We start from the raw sequence: 16,759 nt of genomic DNA on the forward strand, positions 1-16,759 counted from the left end.
ACGTTCGCATCTCGAATGATCGCTTTCGGGTGCGATTCAAAACAACAACAACGACGACGTTACGTTACAGAATGGTAAACAAGAAAATTTGTTGATTCGTGCGTTCGTTCGTTGTTGGTCTCGACTTGGTGTTGGCCTTGGCGGAAGTTCCCTCTCGACAGGCGGCGGCGGCGGAGTTCAGAATCTACTTCGAACGTGCGCTGGCACAGTTTCTGGCCGAATATTTGGGGTCGTGATGTGGGGTAGGAAATTTCCGTATGATATCTTGCTGATCCTAAAGGGTAATTTATTCTGTTGCAACGTTTGAGTGCGCAGATTACGGAGTTTTGAATGTTTTCGTAAAAAAACCTTAAACTCAGAAATTGATTAATTTTAAAATGTTTTACTGCGTAATATGAAACAAAACAAGCCAATAAATACTAGTAAGCGTTTTCAGGCGGTTCTTGGAGCATTAACTGATAAAGGCGCACCATTATCCCAGCAAACCAAAAATCACAAAACAGAATGTACGAAGTGAATTGGACATCAATATTTTTTTAGATAATCACTATAATGAACTGTCAAATGTCATAAATTCTGTAACAAGAATCCACGAATCAATAAGCATCGGTGGTTCAGTGGTAGAATGCTCGCCTGCCACGCGGGCGGCCCGGGTTCGATTCCCGGCCGATGCAAGCGTCTATTTTGTTAAACAGCTATGTGCACTGCTGTTACACCCAACCCCCGAGGAATAAAAGATTTTTTAACAGTTTTGTACGCCCAACCGGAAAAAGTAAGATTCTATTGCAGATTTGCATAAAAAAGTATACAGAATTTGCAATATTTCACCGCGCAATCACATTTGCGACTTGGAGACCGACTATAGAGGATGATTAATAGACTTCGGTAGTGTGTGAGTTGCAGAATTATTTGAATTAAGGGTACTTATGTGGTTTGATTTACTGCCTCTTTCTCTTGAGCCCGCTCTAGAACCTATATTTCGTATTTAGATCTATAAGTGAACTGCTGATCTAAGTTCCTATGGTATATTCAATTAGATGATGTTCCTGAATATACATTCAAACAGCACATAATTTTGTGAAAAACTTCAATGACAGTTGTCCAATAGTGCTCCCATTGTATGTACAACAATCAAATGCCTACGAGATTGTGCCAAAGGTGTGCCGATGGATGTGCCCAAGCTATGCTGAATCTAATTTCGGCACAATGTGCTAAGTCAGGGTGTCTACTCAACCCAAGGAATCAAATTCCCTGAGTTTTCCAGGTTTTTCCAGGTCGGATGAAAAAAAATTCCAGGTGCCTACAAATTATACACATTATTATTTTATGTATTTATCCATCTGGAATCCCTTTTATGTACTTAATGATTTATGTTATTTTCGATTGTTCAAACGTTGTGTTGGGCGTTGGTACTTATAAGTCGGCACAGCAAAAAAGGTATTGAATATTACAGCAGAACAGATGCACATAGGTTGTTTAATATTAATTTGTACAATTTATGTTTAGTAAATGCACGTTAGTGCAATGTAAAAGTACCTCCACTATTGGTGGATTTATCCTACACATAATTTGCCAAAAGAAATTATATCCATGGGTGTAATATTGTATTTGGTTTTTGCAATCACATTAGTTATTCATACAGTAGCATGCATTACGTCAATCAATATTACATTCTTTTTTGGTATTTGTGTAGTATTTTTTTAATTCAAGAATAAACACAAGTAAGAAACCTGTCTATACTATTTCGATAAAACGATATATCAAAATTTGATAACAATATGCTTTCAAAAACAAAATATAATTTTGATAATATGTTTGAGTCCAACTCTGTTTGGAAGATCAAGACAGAATAAATCATGGTTTCACATGTCTAAAATCTCTTAAGGTCCGTTTAGACTATCTGATTTCTTGGTCTGATTTTGACCGCCGCCATAATGAAAAATCTACTCGAATTTACTTTCGACACACTTTGTCGAGCACATGTCGAAAGAACTGTCAATTTAGATTTCAAAACAAAACTGTATCAGGAATCAAAAGTAAATACTTCCAGCATGAATTACCAGAAAATTGCTCTAGTTCCGGCAGACGTATTTGCTTTTATTATTTTAAATAAAATGAGAAGGAGAAGGTGAACTTTGTGGAGAAGGAAATGGTTGCTCAGGAGGAACACCTGCAGGGATCTGGCTCATCTTGTCCTTCAAGAGCTGCGATATGAAGATGAAAATGGATTTCAAAACTTCGCCAGGATGTCGATACCAACTTTAGACAAGCTAGTGGGAAAAGTTCTCACTAGATCTACATGATTCCTTGACTTCTAAAAAATTCTGTTAACAACTCAATTCTGCAAGGTCTTCAAACCTTCTGACGTCCCTGAAGTTTTGTTTCTGTTCTCCGGTAAAATTTCTTTAAAGATCAACAATCTTTCCTGACGAGCTGCAAATTTCTCGGTAGTTCTACAGATTTCTTTGAAATTCTGTGTGTTCTTCAGAAGTTCTGCAAATTTTCCTAAACATCTACAAAGTTTCTAAATCCCTGAAGATTTTTTTTTTTTTTTTAAATCTTTATTTTAGAGATTTTTAGCCTGAGGCTAGTTCATCTCTTGATCCCTGAAGATTTAAAATCCTTGAAGATCAACAATTATCTCTGATGTTCACAAAATTTCTAATAATCTACAAACTTCTCGAAAGTTCTGTAATTTTCTCTGCAGATTTTCATGATTCAATGAATATCTGCAAATATCTCTGAACATCTATACATATTTCTAAAGAATTAAAAGATTATCTAGAAATTTTTGAGCGTTCCGGAAGTTTTAGGAAGTATTCTGAAGTTTTTCTAATTTTTCTGAAGCTGTGCAAATATCTCTAAAGATCAGCAAACATACCTGAAGTTCTGAACATGTCTCTCAAAATCCAAGAACCATAGTAAAATTCTGAAAATTTATTTAAACATCTGCTAATTTTTGAGTAGATTTAAGATCTACCCTCTGAACTTTTCTGAAGTTCCTAAAATTTATTTCAAATTCTGTAAAGTTTTCTGAAATACTGTATTTCTGCTCTAAAGATCTACGAACTGCCCTGAAGTTCAATAAATTTCACAGTAGATCTCCGTACTTTTCTAAAGTTTTTTTTAATTTCGTTGTGGATTCTTGATCTAAAGATCGACGAACTTTCCCTAAGATCTGTAAGTTTTGCTGAAGTTTTGCATATTTTTTTTTAAAACGTACATTCTACAGACTTCTATTAAGGTCTACGGACTTCTTTTAAGGTCTACGGACTTCTCTGAAGTTCTTTAGATCTATCTATTTCCGACTTCCATGGAGTTTTGCAAAATATTGTACTTTTGTACTTCGCTACGATTTGTTTTTGGAATTGAGGTGCTTTTCTGACATTTGACGAATTTTTCGGAAAATCTCACATTTGTGTGAAACTTTGAAACTTTCTGTCAAATTCCTGCAAATATCTTTAAAGTTCTGTAAAGTTGTCTTAAGCTCCGTAGCTCTACTCCCAAGATCTACAAAAAAACTTGAGGCTCAATAAATTTCTCAGTAGATCTGCAAACTTCTCTGATGTTTTGTAAATTGTTGTTTTGTAACTCTCGGGTTACCCTGAAGATTTGAAAACTTCCTTGAAGATTACCTGAAGTTGTCAAAATTTATCTGAAAATATTTGAGCTTCCTTGAAGTTTTAAATGTCTTTCTCAAGATCTACAAATTTTCCTGAAATCGTGTATATATTTTTTTTTAAATCGCCGCACTTCCCTGAAGTTCTGAAATTTTTACTGAAGATCCATTAACATTTCTGAGATTCTTGTGATTTTTTCAGAAGTCCTGTAGCTTTGTTCTGAAAATCTACGAACTTTTTTGATGTTGAATTATGTTTCGAGGATCTCCAAACTTCTGTGAAATACTTTATATTTCACTGAACATTCTTGGACTTGTCTGAAGTTATGCGAATTTCCCTGAAGATTTGCAAAATTTCGCTTATAGTTTTACAAATTGATTTGAAATTATTTTTGCTTGCTTGAAGTTTTGAAAATTTCTTTGAACATTTATCTGAAGATCTACGACCTCTCTTGTGATTTTGTTTTTATGAACTTCTAATAATTACTTTTAATTTGTTTGTAGTTCTGTTCTCAAGATCTACGAACTACCCTGAAGCTCAACAAATTTCTCAGTAGATCTCCGACCCTCTCTGAAGCTCAAAAAATTCTATGTAGGCTCACATATACCTGCTGTCTGGCATGCTTATTCTTATACAATTGGCGTTGACGGCACCGTCGAAAAATTTGCTCTTTCAGCAAATATAGACAGTTTCTTAAAGGAATTTTCGGTGGAGTGAAAGGATAGTACAAAGTCCGCCATGTTTCACGCACAGTCTGACGTTTGCTTATGGATTTTCTCATAGGAGTAAAGAGCTACAGAGTCGCCGTCAACGCCAATACATCCTTCGTATGCTTCCTTTTGACGGTTGCCAGTCTCTCTTCTTCGACTGTTTCCTTTTACGACGATTTTGATCCTCCACATACAAATCAGCGCAGAGCGAGCGTGACAAGACTCTCTGAATGAACTTGTCTCGTTCGCACACGTTGTCTTACCTGTCAGATGCTTGTCAAGTTCAGTGCCCTTAAGAAACGTTTCGAGAAACTGAACGAAAAACTTCTTTTGAATTACGAATGAAGTGGTAATTGGAAAACTCCCTGAGTGGAACCAAAATTCCCTGAATATTCCAGGTTTTTCCGGAAAAAATTAAATTCCCTGTAAATTCCCGGTTTTCCAGGTTTTTACAGGTAGTAGACACCCTGTAAGTGACTTACCCCTTGATAAATCAACATATTACATGGTGATTCAGAATAACTGTCACTGTTTTCACTAATTTGCAATGGGTAAAATGGGTATATGATACAGTATTTTTGGTTTAAAGTGTGTGTACAAATATCAGCTTGTATTGATAGAAGGATTTGAAGTTTCATTCGATTTCGATTTCAAGCCCATGGCTGCTGAAAATGGAGCATGTCATAAATTTGCATAAAATCGTGTGTTATCTTTTAGAAACTGAAATCTCTTCGAAAGAATGAAACATTATTTTTCGCATCATTATAGAGGTAAAAAGAAACCATGCGTGGAATATCCTTTCAATATCAGAGCTTAGACGCATCCCCAGGACTCCATAAGTGTTGGAACTAAAACGTGCGTGCCAGCTGTGGTTCATTTTTCAAGGTTCAAGGAAAAGCGAGAGAGATTCGAATTAAAGTATTCTAAGTTGAAGGTTATATATGTAGTATATCTGAATTTACTGATATCAAAAAATCATACAAGCGTTCAATCGTTATGACCATTTTTAAAAGTGACAGTTATGCCGAGTCACCCTATACTTACAAAAATCTATATACAGATTTCTGTATCGAAAATTGCCTACAAGTCTGTACCATTCCAGAAAAATCTGTATATGTGGCATTTCCTCATAGCATTCTTAAGAATCTTTATCGCCTACATCAAGACGTTGCGGTTACTGCAAATAGGGAAAGTTTTTCAAAAGATCCACACTATACCTAATGCAAATATCTGTCTAATGATTTCCCCTTTTTGTGGTGTATTTCATATCAAATCTACTATTGGAGTTCCATGCCTTTCTATGTTTTGAATCGTATAATCTTCGAGTTTTATACAACCTAAATGACGTGACAATATTGGAAGCAACTCGACCAAGTCCAAACGAGTTACCCAGAGCGACCCGGAATTCGCATGCATTCCGTGCATCCACGTACACCGTCATGCATGTGTGCCAATCTACACGAATATCACACTGACGGCCTTAGCACAAGCATGGAAAGGTGAACCAAACAGAGGAAAAAAGCAAGTAAACACCGGTTTGTCGGTCGTGATCAGCTTATCGTAATCGCGGTCCTCTCCCTTTCCTCTGCTGCATTGTGGCGACCGGCGGCGGCTAGAAATCGGTATCATCGGTCTAGAGGTGCTACTGCTGCAGCTGTGGGTCACTAAACCCGGCAGACATTGAACGGAGGTCATGCAGATCGTTGCTCTTCTGTCTCTTAGTGCATGCAGTCTGAATGATGGTGCTACTGACTGTCTGTCTGTCTGTCTGAGTAGGCCAATGGGTACCTTTAGCTTGCCTACCCACCTACCTACTTGGGCGGGCGGGACTGCAGCACTGCGGGGCACGAGAAAACAAAGTAAGCTGTGATTTGTGGGCGGTGTTGCCATAGGAAGATGACGATGCCGATGTTCGTTTCAATTCACTTGAACACGAACGGCCTGCCAAGGTTAATCCAGGGAGGGATTCATCGACCGGCACACACAGAGAGAGAGAGGGAGAGCACGTGTGCAGAGCGCAGTTTAATCTATTGACGTAAATGGAGGCCACAGGGACTAATGACACTTTTTTTTTAAATCGTGCTTTGGCAGAAAAAAGCGATAAAGGTTCTCGAACACGTGTCAGGAATTACTGTTTTCCTAGTAAAGATTTTGTTTTATTTAAGCAGAAACCTATTGTTCGTTCACTGAGATTAATTTTCTTTAATCAATAATACAAGTCGATTCGGCACTTGGCAATCCGGGATCATCGGTCAAATTCTGTGAAGATTCAGCGAACCGATAGCGACTAGTGATGTTAACCACACATTTTCGGTGTGGTGCACGGATATTTCTTTGTTCGTTTATTATTTAGTCAGGATTTGGGGAATTGTTATCCAAACTGTAGGGGAAACTGGACATACATGATCCCTGTTTTATAGAAATTCGGAATGGATTTTTATCGGGAAATTTGCCACAAAGATCTAGACGGAACGTAATTTTATGGTGGCATGTGCTTCAGTATATGTAAACATCAATTAATTTGGATCTGGGACTGGAATCTTGGCGTGATTTTTGATGACAACCTTAAGTTCAACTCTCGCTTTGACAATGTAATCAAGAAAATTGCCAAGAAGTAAGGAATTGCATCAGATTGCGGGGTTGCTAGTTTAATAGGATGCTTTGTGGATTGTTCATCAACTCTTGATTGCTTATAATACCGTATGCGTGATAATATTTTCTCCATTGAGCAATGTCAAAATTAAAAAAATTCTCAAAAATTTCATTTTTTATTTTTTCAAAGAGGGGTTGTTTCTCAGAGTCTTAAACTATGTTAATCATCGATCGAGTTTCCACTTGCTGCAATTACGGCCTCCACACGCTTCCGGAATGCACGGCAGGTTCTAATAATGTAGTCTGGATCCATTTCTCTCCAGGTACGGGTCAATGTTTGTCTGAGGCTTGCTGTACTCGGGTGGCGTTTAGAACAGACCTTGGCCTTCATGACGCGCCATATTGAGTAATCCAGCGGATTAAGATCGGGGCTGGATGGCGGCCACATATCCTTCGCCCAGAACGGAAGATGTTCCTGCAACCACTTCTGAGTGCGGTTCGAGGTGTGGCACGGAGCCCCATCTTGTAGAAATACAACATTTGGCTTCGGACCGTACTGTTCTTTGATCCACGGGAGAAAATACTTACTTAAAATCCCGATGTAGACCTCCGTGTTGACCTTGTCGCCTTCTGGAATGAACACCGGGTCTATTTTTTTGCCATCGGAAGCCACCAATCCAAACACCATAACGCTAGCAGGATACTTGGTTAGATACACGTTCTTGTGCTCGTCGGCCACGTCTTTTATCCGAAGAGAACTAATATACCGGTCGGTTCTGGAATTTGATACGGGATCGACGGTAAACATGCTTTCGTCGGTGAACAGGGTTACCGGATTTTTTCGCTTAAGGAAGTTCAAGATTTTCTTGCACCGTTCGACTCGTAGCTCCCGGATGGTAATCATGTGAGTTTTTTCCAGTGCCCTCGACTTCGCCCCACAATCTTCCTTTACAATCTTCCGTGCCGTGTTCCTTTGCCATTTTCCTTATTGAACGCACTGGATTCACCCGAATCTTCCTTTTGATAGCAGCGATAACCCTCGGAACCCGAGCTGACCTCGGACGACCTGTGGCCACCTTCGGCATAGTTGTCCTTTCTTTTTTCGGTCTAAAACCCTTTTGACGGTCCACCGGGGCACTCCCACGGCGATTGAAATGTCTTTTTGCGACATTTGCGCGTGGGACAAGTCACGAATACACTGCCACTTCGTCATGGTGCAACTGTCAAACTAAGTAAATCATTTTCTTTTATACACAGCCTACTACGGTATGAGCTATAGGTTACGTGCATGCAAAGAAAACCAAGGCATTGTATGTACAGGTGAAACGGGAACCTTATTTGTACGATGGTGCAAACATTATCACGCATACGGTAAGTGCATCTTATGTGACTATTTTTAAAATGACGATGAAAGCAATTTTGTCAACGACAGATGAAAAAAGTAGACTCCGTTTATTCAAGTTACGCCCAAATTAAGACAAAATTGAATAAACCAGCATCACAACTCATCCACTTCCGGGTTACAATTCAGGTTAACTAACAGCACGAGATAATTTTCTAGTGTTAGTGCATTGGGAAAACTTTAGTACGAAACTTAACCAAACGTAAACATTGCAGAATCTAGGTAAACGAAGATCGCAAACTTCACCAACGTTGGTGTTTCAAGAGCTGTAGGAAACCGCTGGGGGTTCATGTTGAAGAAATAAGTGACCAAATAGTGGCTTAAAGTTGTAAAAAATAGTGACTAAAAAGTGACCTAAAAGAAGAAAAGCCTGATGTTTTAGACTTATTCAATTAAAGATAAACACTTATGTACGATATGAAACTTTAAAGAGAAAGATTCATTAGAAAGCGTATGATCAAATCCACGGCATGGAAGAACCTGGAAAACCGGAAATGGGTAGAATTTCAAGGGAACGGGTGTGATTCAAAAGAAAATTTGAAATGAATTCAATGAAAATTCCGATAATCTTTCCAATGGGTTTCTTACTGAGGAGAATTTCTAGGAATATTAAAAGAAAGTTCAATTCGGAAGATAGGGGAAATGGATGTAATGTCGGCCTTAATGCCCTTAATTTGGGCCCATACGTAAATTCAGAAATCGACAAAATTTTCAAAAGCGACCAAAAATATCCATTAGTACCGTCCCAATGACACGTTCATCTAGATAAAATTGATAAATAGCCGATTTTTAGCGATGGGCCCAATCTTAGATCCATAGGCCAACATTAGAGCCATTTCCCCTAGTTCCATCGAAATGCTAAGGAGAACTCCAAGTGAATTTTCATGGGAAATCTTAGATGAATATGGAATTTTAATACTCCATTCTACAGGTCTTCAGAACTACTTGAAATTTGCCAAAATTTTCCTGAAGTAAATAAAACTTTCTTGAAGTTCTTTTTTAGTTTTAAAGCTAGACTGATACTCACAATACTTCTTTTCATATTTATAAACTTCGCTGCACTTTTTCTGACTTCCCAAAGTTTCCTTACTTTTCCTAACGATCATGGATCTTTTCTTAAGTTTTAAAAATTCGCTGAGGTTCTCGCAACTTCTTTCAAATGTATGCAATTTGTCTAATGTTAACGGAACTGCTCTGAAGTTCTCTGCACTATCCTGAAGTTATCAAAACCTCTCTAAAGTTTTTGCAGTTCTCATAAAGCTTGTTGTACTGCCCTGAATGTAATTGGACTATCCTAAAAATGTTTAAGCTTCCGTGAACTTCTGAACTGAACCTCTCCCGAAATTCCCCCCAACTTAACTCATTTTACTAAACATCCAGAAGTTCACTTCTGATACTTCTTTAAGCTCCTGCAATCGACATTAATTGATAACTTCATCAATTGTCTAGACTTCACTGACGTTATTCAGTGCCCAAAAGCCTTCTGAATTTCCGTAATTTAACTGAAATTATTAGATTTGCCTTGATTTTTCCACAATTTCTATTGATTTGTTTACCGTCGATCTTGTTTTCCGTACAGTATTAATGCTACCGACACCATGGAGGCAGCTCTCATACCTGGACCCTACCTATCGACCCATCAACTCATGGACCGGGAACCAACGGCTTTACTTCCCGGAGGAAGGCGCAATCAGAGATTTTAAAGGGTGTCCACGATGAAATTGCCACACTATGAAATTGCTCTAACTTTTTAACCGTTGGGTAGAATTCAAGGAAAATTTGGGTGGATTTAGTTCATAGTGCATTATTTACATCCTGCAAGTTTTAAAGTCCTGTGATCAAAACTTGCGGAAATGGAGTCGAAAGAACAGCTCGTGCGTGATAAAATCTTGCGCATTCATCACGAGAACAAGGATCTCTCGCATCGTTCCATCGCTAAAACGTTGGGAATCGCGAATTCCACGGTGTCGCGAGTGATTAAGCGGTTCGAGGAACGGTTGACCACCGATCGGAAGCCCAGAAGTGAAGGAAAAAGTATTCCGTACAACACCAAAAATCACAACCGCGTAGTTGGGGCCTTCAACCGAAATCCGAACGCCTCCGTTAGGGATGTGGCTAACAAGCTGCACCTAAGCCGAAGTTTTGTCCAGAAGGCCAAAACTAAGGCTGGGCTTCGAACGTTCAAGGTACAAAAGGCCCCTAATCGCGACGAGAAGCAGAACAAGTCCGCCAAAACCCGTGCCAGGAAGTTGTACCTCAACATGCTGACGAAAGTTGAATGCTGCATCATGGACGACGAAACATATGTGAAGGCCGACTTCAAACAGATCCCCGGCAACCTGTTTTTCACGGCCAAGGATAAGTTCAGCGTTCCGGAGCATGTCCGCACTCAGAAGATGTCCAAATTTGCGAAGAAATTCCTGGTTTGGCAAGCCATCTGCACGTGCGGGAAGCGGAGTGCACCTTTCGTGACCCAGGACACGATGAACGGACAGGTAGCATAGCATAGCATAGCATAAACCAGGTTGCACAATGTCGTAGGTGGTACGGACTCTAAACTGTTGTTAAGAAGGAGGCGCATCCTCATCCGTTGCTGTTAGATAGTAATTTGTGATTCATTACTACCTCTTAGATAAAGGATGTGTTTCCCTCCAACAGACCAGAGCAGGACACGATGAACGGACAGGTGTACATAAAAGAGTGCCTCCAGAAGCAGCTGCTTCCTCTCCTGAAGGCCCACAACGTCCCAACAATCTTCTGGCCGGATTTGGCCTCATGCCACTACTCCAAGCACGTGCTGAAGTGGTATGCGGACAATAAGGTCAATTTCGTGCCGAAAATGTTCAACCCTCCCAACACTCCGGAGCTCCGCCCCATCGAGAAGTACTGGGCGATTATGAAGCAGCACCTTCTTAAACGACCTAAAGTAGTGAAGACAGTCGAGGAACTGAAGAAAGTATGGGTTTACATGCAAAAAACGGTTGATTCACAGGTTGTGCAGAATCTTATGGCCGGGGTTAAGGCCAAGGTGCGGGCATTTGCGTATGGACTGTAAATAAAATACGAGTAAAATGGTAAAATGAAGTTTAATAGTTATTTCTCAATCCCTGAAAATTTGATGGCAATCGAATGAAAACTCGAATTTTGCGAATCAATTTTGTGTGTGGCAATTTCATCGTGGACACCCTTTATGCCTCAGAAAATCCCGGCGGTGCCGACTGGAATTGAACTCAGGCCTTTTGGGGTTTGAGGCAATCACGCTTACCACTACAATACCGGCACCGCTTCCACAATTTCTTAAGTTTCATAAACTTTATAAGCGCTCACGGAACTTTGCCTTAAATCACTAATTTTCCCTGAATTTTTCTGGACATTCCTGACGTTGTCTATGCTCTCCTGAAGTTCTCTACATTTGCTTAATGTTCCGGCAAATTTTCTAATATATTCATAATTCCGTGGCGCTTCTGAAGTTTTCGGATCATAAAACTCCTTGTAAGCCACTACGAATTTCCTTTAGTTAATGGGATTGCTCTGAAGTTATCTGAACATCATGGAACAATCTAAATTTCTTACATGTTCTCTGGAGTTTGTTGAAAATATTGGTTTTTGTTAAAAGATTTCGCAATTTATTTTAATTAATGTAACTTCGTTGATGTTCTCTAATCGACTAAGCTAAACTCGACTGTTCACTCGGCTGTCAACAGAAGCAGGCCACTCTTGATGTGTGTCACGCGATCGTCTGTTTACTCGGCAGCAAACATTGCGTGGTCTTCCTCATTGTTCTTCATCAGAAGTTCGATGCGTTGTCGACTTTGGAAAGCAACCGTTTTACGCAATATAGTTTTACGATGGTTTGTATAATGAACAAGAATCCTTGGCTCTATAAAGTGAATTTAATTGAGCCTTATCAAATAAATAAAAAAAAAACTTAGCTAAATTTTCACAGTTAATTGAAACTCTTGAAATTTCGATGATATATCACTCTTGAAATACTTTCACATTTTCCAGATGTTCATATAGTTTTTACTGAGTTCCAGAAATTCTCTCGGAGCTTTTCTGAAGTTTCCCAAAAATCCCCTGAGTTTCTCGAAACGTCTTTAAGGTTTCTGCAATTTTATGAAATTACTTGAACTGCCCTTTGATTCTCTGATTTGACTTGATGTTCTCGGAGTTTCCCTGAAGCTCTCAATTATATTGAAGGCCTCGGTTCTACTCTGAAATAATTAGAACTCATTTAAACTTCCCAAATATTCTCTGGACTTCTAGGAAGTTCCTGACATATTTTGGAAGTTTTCATAAATTCTCTGAAGGTCTCTGTACTTCCCTGAAATACTTGGAACGTCTTAAGGGTTCTCGATTTGTTTTTCTTCAGCATATCCTAGAACTTCCTGAATTTTTCTAAACTCACGCTTCTTCTTCTTTTTCGCATATCAAGCTTATTGCTTATCGCATATTAGCTTATTGCGTGCTCACAACTTAGTGTTCTAAATGCACTTCCACAGCTATTAATTGGGAGCTTTCGATGCCAATACCAATGCATGAATTTGTATATTGTGTGGCAAGCACAATGATACTCTATGTCCAGGGAAGTCGAGAAAATTTTCAACCCGAAAGATTCCCTCGACCGGACCGGGAATCGAACCCACCGCCTCCGGCTTGGAATACCGTGCCTTTTCTGACATCTAAACTCACGCTAATAGACCTTTAAATTGCTCCAAAAATCTGAACTAAAGTAACGGGAACTGCCTTTAGGATCTCTGAATTTCCCCAAAGATCTCTAGTTTTAGGTTTTCTGAGGTACAAAGAGCTTCTTTAAAGTTTCCACACTTTTTCTCAAATTCTGTATATTTCTGAAGTTCACTTACCGGTGAAGTTCACTAACATTCTAGGAACTTCTTTAAAGTTTCTGCATTTTTCCAGAAGCTAATAGGACTGCTTTGAAGTTCTTAAAGCTCCCGGAAAGTTGCCCGTATTTTCAGAATGTAAACTTCCCTTATGTTCCCGCAGTTTCCTGCAATTTTCAATATCTTGAACTTGTACATGGAATACGATCTTAGACTTACTAAAATTAAGTAAGTGATAAACTTCAACATTCAATCAAGTTTATTGTGAAGCTGTTTCTTTAAAACTGATTGTAATGCTAAAAAAAAAAAGTTTTCTTATTATAAACATAGAAATTGAGAAGGTTACCGTCCAAGTCCTTGCACATATCGGCTAGCGGTACATAGGTACTTCGAACTACCATACCCCGAGAGGCTGCAAAGTTCACAGGACTACATCAAAGATGAATGCTAAGATGAAACTGTCGGAAGAAAAACTTTCTATTTTAGTGTCCTCCTTCGTCCGTTTCATCCAATGAATACGGGGGGTATTCAAGGTAATTTTGTGGTTTTGCTGCTTCCTCGGAAGAGATGAAATTTTGCGCTCATTTTGATCAAAACAATCACACCAAAATCAGAGATATCCCATCTTTTAATTACTCGATTAACAACTAATCGATTTTTTTTTATCGCTGTGCTGCCATTTTTCCACCAATGAGAGTGCAGTACATGTTTGAAACGATCGGTGATGATTCTCTGATAAGGACCGTACATGAATAATATACAATTTCAAAGGGACCAGGGCTAATCACAAATTACGTCCCCACGGTAACTGAAATAAACACGAGTGTTCACCGGTTGGCTACATGCAGGTGCGATTTTTACAAAAGGAAAAAAGGAACAGGTAGCGAACGTTTACTGTATCTTGCAAACTGCTTATAACAAATTACTCTCTAGTTTGGGTATGGCATTATAGTCACGGAAAATTATTCTACGGTTTACCTTTCATATTCAATTTGTATTTATTAATGGCTTAGCTATCTATTTTGGTCCCTCAAGGTTCCGTTATCGCAGTCACGTTGTTTCTGGTGGCAATGAACGGGTGCATTTATATATTTTTTTACGCTGACGATGTGCTGATTGTGGCCACCGGTCCTACACAGATCCGAACCCTACGGCAAGCGCAAGCGGCAGTCTCTGCCGTCGTCAAATGGACCGACTCGATGGGTTTCCAGCTATCCGCCAGGAAGAGCATCCGATGCCACGTATGTCCGTCTCAGCACCGAGTCAATAGCACCCCAATTACGATCCACGATCAAGCCATTCCAAACAGGAAAACAGTTCGCGTCCTCGGCGTACTGATCGACCGAACGTTCTCCTTCGACCAGCATTTCCAACAGGTCAAAAAGGACTGCCGCAGTAGACTCAACCTCGTTAAAACGATCTCTCGGCCTCACCGATCCAACAACCGCGATGTTCGGTTCCGGGTGGCGCGAGCCATCATCGACAGTAGGTTGCTTTACGGGACGGAAATTACTTACATCGCTTCCGAGAAGCTGGTTAGAACCCTAGCACCAGTCTACAACAGCTACATCCGCATCATATCTGGTCTCCTGCCATCCATTCCAGCAGACGCCGCATGCATCGAAGCGGGTCTTCTTCCTTTCCGGTTCTGCTTAAACGCAAATATTGCCACAAAAGCCGCCGCCTTTTCCACCGGAAACAATAGGATCTTTCTCCTCGACGAGGGCAACAGAGTCCTCCGCACGGCCGCCGACATCGACCTCCCCCCAGTGGCCTAAGTCCATTGGCATGGAGAGAAAAGTTGGCACTCTTCACGAATCCAATTGGACAATTGGATCAAGAACCGCTTCAAAGCAGGGGATACATCCATCATTTTGCGCTGATCGGTCGCCGAGTTACTTGGGTCCAACTATGCCGACCACGGACATCGGTACACCGACGGCTCCCGATCGATAAACGGAGTAGGTATTGGGATTTTTGGAGACGGTATTGCTGAAAGCAGCAGTTTTCCTCCACAATGCTCGGTTTTCTCGGCCGAGGCTGCAGCGATCTTCCGTGCCGCTACGACGCCAGCCAACAAACGATGCTTATATTAACCGACACACAGCGTCGTTCAAGCGATCACCTCGGAAGCACCAAAACAGCCATGGATCCAGGCAATTATCAAGTACGCCCCACCGAACACCGTGTACACATGGATTCCCGGATACTGCGGAGTGCCAGGTAACGAGTCTGCTGATCACCTTTCCGGGTCCCAGACTCACCAACAAGGTACCCCTACAGGACGTCAGACGGTGGATCATGCGGACCATTCGCGCGGCATGGGAAGCTGAGTGGTTCCGCAACAGAACTGCCTTCATCCGCAAAGTCAAAGGGTCAACTGCAGAGTTGCGACCTATCACAATCACCATCATCAAACAGCTGATGGTAGTAACGCTTTGTACATTCCTATCAATGTGCTCGTCGAAGCTCGCTCCATGACCATCCATCAAGTTGACGAAAGAAGTAAAAAGCAACTGGTGAATGTCGTCTTCTGTTGTGATCCATCACCGAACTGCTCATTCCTGACAATCACGACACTCATCTGTGCTCGTTTTGAAGCAGTTGCTGCTTTGCTTGCTTATTTGAGTGTGTTGGTGAGTGAGCCCAACAGCTTCCGTTTAATGTTGCCTGCTTTGTTTGTAACTCACACACTCGCGCCTACCGTGACGAACTTAGAATGCGAAGGCATTGTTTTCATTTTCTTCTGTCGTTTCGCTTTTTCTCATGATCGTACTGCAGAAGTCTTCACTGTTTTCGTTGTGCTTTTCATCATCAGCAGCGAGTGTAACGTTTTGCTTGTGAGCAGCGACCATTACTGGTGATTGTTGTTTGCCATGGCTCTAACTCTCACTACGTGACAAAACGATCTGTAAGCGATATTCAGTTGATGCGAAGACGAGTGTCACGTGAGTGTCATGATATTTTGCATCACTGGTCAACTGAACCATGGAGAGAACTGGACAACCTGAGGGATCAACGCGTGATTTCGCGGCTTCGAACCGGGCACACCAAACTCTACTATAACTATGGTGGCCTGCCGTTCCGCAGAAGCTGCATCATCTGTGGGGTACCCTACACCGTCGAACACATCCTGTGCAACTGCCCGGAGTTCCAAAATCTTCGGGAGTCACTCTGCCTAACTTCCAGCATCAGCGATCTGCTGGGGAATGATACTTCGGCCTCGGCAGCACTAGTAACGTTCTTAAAATAAGCCAAAATCTACCACTTGGTATAGCAGGAATTTCTTACGGCCGTCGGGACCTCTCAGCTGGATGGATTTCCCCTGTTGGACCCATGCCAGCTGAGCTTTGTTTTGTTTGGATTAATCGTTTGTAGCTTGTCTTAAATCATTTTGTTTTCTGTTGTTCCTCTGTTTCATTATTTTATATATTGTTTTTTTTTTTTTTCATTTAAGTTGAAGAGCCAGCATCCAAAGTTATTTACAAAATGTTAATATACCATGTATCTATAGGTACTCACTCTGAGCCCTCTCCTTTCTCCGGAGATGAGCTAGCCATAGGCTAAAAATCTCCTTAATAAAGAACTAAA

At 40.5% G+C, this 16,759-nt stretch overlaps 1 non-coding gene across 1 annotated transcript; it reads left to right on the top strand.

The window, feature by feature from the left end:
• Nucleotides 1-603: 603 nt before the first annotated feature.
• On the top strand, nucleotides 604-674 carry TRNAG-GCC (transfer RNA glycine (anticodon GCC)). The gene has a single exon. It is a non-coding gene; the product is annotated as a tRNA-Gly (tRNA).
• Nucleotides 675-16,759: the final 16,085 nt, after the last annotated feature.

Source organism: Ochlerotatus camptorhynchus, unplaced genomic scaffold, assembly GCF_037179485.1.
Source record: "Ochlerotatus camptorhynchus isolate MF236.1 unplaced genomic scaffold, CSIRO-AGI_Acam_v1.1 ptg000108l, whole genome shotgun sequence".
NCBI classification, from domain to species: domain Eukaryota; kingdom Metazoa; phylum Arthropoda; class Insecta; order Diptera; family Culicidae; genus Ochlerotatus; species Ochlerotatus camptorhynchus.